Source organism: Diospyros lotus, chromosome 14, assembly GCF_014633365.1.
Source record: "Diospyros lotus cultivar Yz01 chromosome 14, ASM1463336v1, whole genome shotgun sequence".
Taxonomy (NCBI): Eukaryota; Viridiplantae; Streptophyta; class Magnoliopsida; order Ericales; family Ebenaceae; genus Diospyros; species Diospyros lotus.
Window position 1 is genome coordinate 1,930,295 of NC_068351.1, and position 8,886 is coordinate 1,939,180.

General features: G+C 37.7%; 1 pseudogene; it reads right to left on the reverse strand.

The window, feature by feature from the left end:
• Positions 1–505: 505 nt before the first annotated feature.
• LOC127790093 (uncharacterized) lies at positions 506–8,404 on the reverse strand (annotated as a pseudogene).
• Positions 8,405–8,886: the final 482 nt, after the last annotated feature.

An 8,886-nucleotide genomic window follows, 5' to 3' on the forward strand; every position in this document is an offset into this window, starting at 1 on the left:
TTAATATTTATAATATTATATATATACACATATAGTGAACCAATAATGGAGGCAACGAGATTGGAAAATGGAGGCAACGGGATTGGCAGATGGGAGCAACGACGACCGCGAGAAGAGGCAGCGATGGAGGCCACGGAGGCGGCGGACAATAGGCCTGTGCGATGGACGACAGATGACTAGCTGGAGCGACAACGACGACGATGGCTAGGGTGCTGGACAACGGACGATGAGGACAGCTAGGGTGATGGCAAGAGCGATTGCAGCGGGCGATGCGACTGTGGCTGTTAGAGAAGGTTTGGCAACAAGGGAAATGGCGTTGCAGAGGATGAAGAAGATGGGGTTATAGGTTGGAAATAAGAAGAATATATGAGGGTAAATCCGTAAATGAATCGGTCAACTCAGCTTTTAAAGTATAGAGCTTTTGCAAAAGCTGGCCCCATGTAGCTTTCTTCAAACAATGTTGAAGTAGAGTTTAAGTTGCCCAGTGTAAACGCTCTTATTTTTTTTAATAGCTTATAAGCTGTTAATACAGCTTAAAAGCGGTCAAACCGCTTTGCCAAACTAAGCCACAGTCTACTTGGTGCAAATGCACCCCTGGAAGAAAAGCTGAACCCTGATCTTCCTTCATTCGTCGTTTCCAGCTCCAGTTTCTGAAATGGGCTGCAGAGAGGGTTGGGTAGTCTTCATCAATTGTTAGAAGAGGAAAACATAAAAACGTGATGCATAGAGTTTAGGGTTTTATAAGATTTAGAGAGCGAAGAATGTGAAAACTGCGAGCAAACATGCAATTCAGTAGAGGGCAAAAGCAAGAAGCTACCACAGCAACAATTTTGTGCTTTCAACAATGAGACTGGTTGATGAATCATTGGGTAAGGAGGCTGACTTGCTATTAGGATCACAGTAGAAGCCATTGGTGGAGCCATTGCTACAGGAGAAGCAAACATAGTAGAAACCAGCAATAGTCAACCCACAGTCTGTTCCAACATTCACAAAGTACTGCTCTTTCCATCTCTGCACGGTCAAAGACAAGACAAACGTAATTCCAAGCAATTAGTTAACGAAGCAAAGCTTCTTTACTAGTCAGCGGAAATTCGAACCAGGTTACCATGAATATGTATGGATAGTTATTTAGGTCGAGAGATCTGCCGCCATCAACTTCTACTTGGCTCTGGAAAGGACAGAGTCGGTCAGGGAAGCGAAAATCTGCATGTGAAGAACTATTGACTACTTACCAGGAGGGGAGAGAAAGATGGAAACTTGGTTCAGTGCCTTATGTCATCTTCTGACCTGAAAACAATGCGGAGATGAGGAAAAAGGCTTTCCCACTATATCATCAATAATCGACTCTGGTTTATCATCTTAGTTTGAAAATAAATGATTTCCGTGCCAACGAAAAGAAAAAGAACATACGTTGCCTCCCATTTCCCAGTGAAGAATGTATAATTCTTGGTGTCGACAATTTCCCCCTCCCAGAAGGTCACAACATGAAAATCTCACAACCAACAGAGGCAATGAGTGCTCAAAGAAGTTCGCAAAGTAACAGTGAAACTTTGGTTGGATGGTTAAATTACCGGGCATCTCGACAAAAGATGCTGCAACTAAGCAAACAAGTAGTTGAATGCATCTAAAGTACACTATTTCGATATTGGAAATTTATAGGATTCTCTCCTATATACCTTAAAAACTGTTGTAAAACAAATAATATTTCAAATGACCTTTTGCAGTTGAGGAAGACCAAGTCATGGTTGACCAAGACTCCCACGTTGGCTCCAATTGCGTGCGTTGGCTTCAATTGCGTCTTATTCTCTTACCATTTTGCTTTTGAATTAGTCTTGCTTCTTTATCCTTTGGCCGATTATTTCTCTCTTTCAACGAACACTTCTTTGGCTATAAAAGGCAGCCTTCGCTGCACTTGTAAACAGAACCACAAGCAAGTCTTGCTTTAGCTTACTATTAGTAATCTCCCAGATATATAATTCGTTGTTGCTTTTTGTTTATGTTCTCAATATACATTCCTTGGCAGCTTACTTATGCATTCCTTGGCTGCTTCCTATTTCTGTTCGTGATATACTCATTGATGTTGCTGTATGTGCTATCATTCAATTACTGCCACTGTAATTTGTTGTTGGGTTCATTGTTTTCTTGCTCTCCTCTTTTTCCCAAACACCGTGAGTGCACGCGGGGTTGGAAGTGCTCATTGTATTCTGGGAGAGTATCCACCGGAGCCTTTGCACTTCATCGAGGGGTGGAAAATACTCTTAAGAACAGTGACTTTTGTCACGCCTCGCGTTCCAGCTACTGTCCGTTTCTGTCCATTATTCTTCTTCAAAAACTCGGTGCAGCAAGTCAAAATAAGTGATGACGTATCACTCATGATGATATTACTTGAGACTTTTTAGGCGGGATAGTACTTGAGCAAATTGAAATGGCAAGCAAAGTCCTCCAGGCTCCAGTAACACGAAAATGAGGGGGGAAGGCACATGACACACATGGATGCTTAAAGCATGGCTCTTTATTACATGGCATTGCTAAATTATAAACCGCAAAGGCTCTGCTGCTCTATGGCATCGCTGTTTTATAAACCCCAGAGAAATCTTTTTTTTTTGTCACAGGCAAAAAATATATTCTGGTAGGTTGATCTATCTTCACAAGTACAGCTTCAACGAAGAAACACTTCCAACTAAAAACCAAGAACAATCAAAACCCTCAAACTGAACATGTACAAGGATCCTCAAACTGAACATGCTCAGAACAAAGAAACATAGAATTACCTGTGTTAAAAAAAAAAAAAAAAAAAAACATTGAAAGGCTGTATAAGTTTTACAAACAGTAAGCTAAACCACAACATGCAGATGAATCCCTCTAAATTATGAAAATCAATTTAAACACAATATGTTTTCTAAGAACCTGAAAAGGATCATGGAACAAACAGATCAAGTTAGAAGGCTTAGTGTGCAATGAAAAAATAAACTGCTGTTCTGGATGAATGTGGTAGTAAGATTACATTGATGGTGAATGCTTTAATTAGTATTAAGCATGCTCAACTTCTGGTCCTTTTTTTTCAATGGTAATCAGCACATATTCCTGCTAGAGTTTACCTACTTAGGATTCCAACAGCTGATTGCCAAAAGATACCATAAAGATTAAGTTGAAAGACCAGAATTCAATTTTCAGCATGGGATTTTTTTCACTGATTAGCAAATTTCAGTATATGAAACATGGGAGAAACCAATAATAATTAAGTGAAGAAGTGTTTTTTAATTCTGAAATTGTGTCCTAACTTCGTAACAGAAGTAACGGGTAAATCACACTAAAGGTCACAAAACTTTGATGTTCTTTTCAATTTGATCACTAAACTTCAATTCCTTGCAAAGTGATAACAAAATTTTAAAATATTTTGTAATGTGATCACTAAAGTGATTTTTTTTATAGTTCTTAGTTCAAATTGCTGACGTGGCGATGATGTGGCGATAATGTGACCATTGCCACATCAGCATTTTTGGTAAGAAATTGTCAAAAAATCACTTTAGTGACCATATTACAAAATATTTTAAAGATTTGTTATCACTTTGCAAAGAATTGAAGTTTAGTGATCAAATTGCAAAAAACACTAAAATTTTGTGACTTTTAGTGTGATTTATCCCAAAGTAACATGGAACTTCACTGACGAGACAACTAAGGAAAGCCAATCCATGCTTGCGTCTCCACGACATTTTGGAGAAGAGCGTCAAAAGGGATGGAATTTCAAGTCCACTTTGGAGCACTTAGGCTATGTTTGGAACAGGGATTTTATGTTTGAGAGAAAAATGAAAAGAAAATGGCTTAACTTATTTACATGCATTAATTACGCACACTGATGTGGATGAGATGGCTTTAGCATTTTATGAAAAGTGCGCTGAAATGGCTTCGCTGGTAAGGTCTATGCTTTTTCGGGCAAATTCCTTCGTTTAGACCTTGAAATTAGTAATTTTTCTATTTTAGGAAATAATTAATTCGCTAATAACTTTCATAAGAAAGTGAATTTTAACATGTCGTTTTGAGAGATTTTCCTTATTTCATGCTGATTTTTAATTCTATAATGAAATCTCAATCTTGCCCTTTTTGATAAGATTTGAGATTTAAGATTTTGGGATATTTTCCAAATTATAGCCTATAAATTCTATGTTTATAGGAGGCTTTTGATTGATTGATAAATTTTCAATAAAATTTCTGTTGAAATTTTTTCTTAATTCTCTTCAATTTATTCGTTATTCTTTAGAATCAACGAGTTTTTGATTAAATCCTATAATCCGATATTCATGAGTGAATCAACGGGTTATTAAAGACTTCCACTACGTCACACACATAAGTACTTATTTTCCTTTCTGCTTCTTTCCATTCCAAAAATCCTAGTTCCAATGTAGCAATAATATTTACGGATTCGAAGGAAAAGAACTCCCTATATATCTTACCATTGAAAAGTGGCATCTATTAACAAATTAAAGCCTGGATATTTCCTTTTCCTATTCATGATACATCTAAACTTGCATAATATATATATCTCAGATTAGGAGACATAGAAAGATGCTCAAAGTAAAGCAAAACCTAACAACCATCATCATGAACTCAGAATAGACCTACAAAACAAATAACACAATCTGGAAGTATAACCAATATTCAACATATAAATACAGATATTTGCAATATGTATGTATGTGCCTATATATATAGATATACACACAAAAATATGTAGCAAATTCAGTTGATAGAAGGTCTAAGTTCGCGAACTAGCACGTATTAATTAATCATGTATGATATTGCCCCGTTAAAGTTAACATAATCCAGTTTGTCCCATTAACAAAGACCAACCAGTAAAAACTGTTCGGATGCCTAGAAAACTGTTGCCTGCTTTCACAAGCCGCGACTTCATTCACACTTAAATTGCAAGGTAAAATTTGATTGGAAAAAAAATGAATTTTAGGAAATTAATTGTAGGGAAAATAAATTTTTAGAAATTAAAAGTTTAAACTGTTTAATTACTATAATTTTTTACTTGAAAAATAATATTATTTTTCATCTTTTAGTGTTTGATTGATAATATTTTTTATAGAATTTGATCATTTTCCTAGCATTTCGTGTTTGATAAGCATTATTTTCTATAAAAAAATGTATAATTTTTTATGAAATTCAATAGTGAAAATGTATTAAGAAACACTGAATCTTGTATAAAAAAATCAAAATAATAACGTATTTTAGATTAATTAAATCATTTCCTAAAAAAAATTAAGCCACAAAATTAAAAAATATATATTTTCCAAACTTATTAATTTGTCCATGATTTTTTATTTTTTATTTTTATACGTTCCTATTTATCAATTATTTCTCATCACAAAAATTAGATACAACACAATTATTTTAAATTTTTGGTGTTTAATAACAATAAACACACTCCTATTTCTCACCCCCAAATCCAAACCCACTTTCTCACCCTCTCTAAATCTCTCTAACAGTCAATCTCTCACCCTCAAACCCACTCTCTCACCCTCTCTGTCTCCTTCCCGCCATCGTCGTTGTAAACCCCCGCCCGGATATCCCCCAATCACGCGGATTACCCGAACGGGAGTGCCTACGAGAGGAGAAAGAAGAAAACATAAGACAGAAATCACCTTAGCATGCATACACAAGAATGAAAACAATGGAAGCAAAGCTATATTCATACATGCACTATGGGAACACCGCTAGCACAGCGGTCACAAGATAAATAAATAAATGTAGACTCCTATGCCAACACACATGAGACACGAGAAATGATCTGGCACAATCAAAACTAATAAAGTATATTCTACTCAAACATTAGAGTTAACAGGGACTGACGAAACTGCATGTACACCATACCGACTCTGCTGCTAAACACTGGCTCCCTTGCCCATGACCTACGCTGTCACTACCTGGAATGATGGAAAATAAAGTGAGTCGAGAGACTCAGCAAGCATAAGAAAGAAAGGCTGACGGCTGCACATATCCAATAAACTATCCCCAGAACACTAACCCCCAAGCACACACAAGCCATGAGACGTTATCACACAATAGTATAACATAATGAAAGCACATACCGATCCTTAGGGCTCACATAAGACACACGGCACCCAAGTCCCATACCAACCTACTGCTGCCCTGAAAGGCAACATGTATCTCCAACAAACCTGCGTGCGCTGTCCCAGGTCGGTGCTCCCGTCACCTATGTGTCCGTGTCGGTACTCCCGACACCCGAGCCATAGGCTCTCTTAGAACAGTCCTCCCATCTGAGATCTGATAACTACCAATAACCATACAATGCACATAAAAATACAATGGCATAATGAGCATCAACGTGATACACTGGCGCCCATACATCCAAGCATCAAGCCATGCTCCGCCCACATATTAAACCACACACAATGCATATGCCCGTGCTGGATGCAACCTAACCAAGCTAGAATGTCCATGTCTAAGCATGCTCAATAAATGAATACCCCAACATGCATCTCTTACCCATGTGCATATCAAATCATGAACAGTAATACAATGTATCTAATCATGCAATAAATCACATACAGGCAGAGCTAGTCAGCAGTGCTCGGCACCGGTTAACGGCTAGTGCCTAGGAGTGTCCACCCGACGGTCCATTTCAGGGTCGTACAATAGTCTACCCCAACGTCACCAAATAGCTGACCCCTGCCCTACTGCTCGGTAGCTCTATCCGAACCATAAATAAATTCGAGAAAATCATAAATAAACCCGCATATCTAGGAACCTAGTCCCCAAGCTAGGTTTAATATCATTTTGAAAGAAATTGGGGTGGTACAAACCCCCGAAGGCACACAATAAATAAAACTCTATACGTCTCGGATTTAATTTAAATCAAAACAAATGAATAGTACTCAATAAATAATGCTAGGCGCCGAATTAGAGTAAGGGAGATGATAGAATACGAAAAATTACGGAGTCTCTCACGGGAATTAAAGAACACGAGAAGAGTGTTAGGAGTTTGCCTTTGCATGGCCATTTCCTGCCTTTCTTGCACTCCCGCTGCGAAGTAAAATGTTTCCTAATAATTAATAAAATCATAACTTTAATTAAATAAATCTACCATGTAATATAAATAATTTAGCCGTCTAAAATCCCACGTAGGCGCACCACAAATAAAATCCCAATAAGTCTCATATTTATTTTAAATTAAATCACGCTAATAAAATCCTCATTTCTTATAATTAATACACGAAATCGAAACGAATTGAGAGAAGGCGAGGGGTTCACAAAATGGAAAGAGATCGCAATGGTAGAGGAATGTTGTCTTGTTTAAGCTGATTACAGCGTTTTTACACTTGAATGCTACCAAAATAATACACGCTATAAAATAGATTAAATTCCCAAAATTAACAAAATTGGACCCAAAACAAAATTCCAACCGTACAGAATGTTTAAATCTTGCATTTTTTTTCCCAAAATTCCCCACTGGCGTGCCTTCTTCTTCCCTTAATTTCTTCTCTGTTTCCTACTTCAGAAATGGCCGAAATTGGCCTTAAAATGAAGCAAAAACGAAGGCAGCCCGCGCAAGGAAATGGGTGGCTGAGAGCGCGCCGCGTGGCGCAACCAATAGCCGCGCACGCTGCCACCGCCTTTGGCCGAAACGATGTCGTTTCGGCCCTCCCTTGGCCTAATAAAATCAGCAAAATCCCTCACCTCGCACGCGCCCGCGCGGATCAAACCCGAGACCTGCCGCACACAGCTCTCGCGTGCGACCGCTCATGCCCGCGCTCACCTTCAACCATAATATGCCTCCAATTCATTTTAAACTCATCCCCAACTCGCTTTCCAAAAATTGCAAAGGCACCCCAAAACTTTCAGAAACTCACAGATATACACCCACATCCAGTTTTCCTCTTATTTCACTTTCACCCCACAATTTTCAAAAATTTCACTAATTTAATTAAATACTTAAATTTCATATTTCCTCAAAATTACATAAATAAACATTTTTCTTAAATCTCCAAATACCTAAATAAATTAATATTTCATAACCCACAAATATTCAATAATCAACACAAATACGATGATTAATACTTATTAACCATTTTCAAATAATTTAATTAATTACCTTTAATTCTTTATTTTCCTCAAAACCACATAAATAAATACTTCCTCTTAAATTCTCAAATATTCAATAATGTTCTCAAACATCGATTTGAGTAATTATTATTTATTTTTAAATTTTGAGATATTACAGTCGTCAACCCCTATCGCCAACATTGTCGCATCCCCGTCGATCGCTACTACCAACGTCGCCGCCAATCCTCCATTCCTCCCCCGCTCCAGCTTTCCCTTCCTTCCTCCGCCCGCCGCTCCCGCCACCCCTTTCTTCCTCCACCGTCGATCCCACTACCATCGGTCGATCCGCCAAGTTTCAATGAATCTCTCTCTCTCTCTCTGGCTCGCTCTTTTGCTCCCTTGCTCTGTCATTGTGAAGACGTCAAGCATAATGGGTTTGGTTGCTTTAATTGCCAGAAAAATCGAAACTCCCCCCCACCCCCCAAGGAATTTCGTTTCCTTGATTTAAAGGAAAAATCCATTATGTGAGCATAAGTGGAAAAATGAATTATTTGAAAAAAAAAATAGCTAGGAAAAATCCATCATGTGAGCCTAAGGTGGAAAAATGAATTATTTGAAAAAAAATAGCTAGGAAAAATCCATCATGTGAGCATAAGTGGGAAAATGAATTATTTAAAAAAAAAAATAGCTATCAAATACTACACAAGTGAAAAATTGGATAAAAAAAATGTCTTTTCCTTGTAAAAAAAGTGGCTATCAAAGGGGGCTCAAGGGTCCACAAGCCATAACTTCAAAATGAGAGTATAGATTTTACAGATC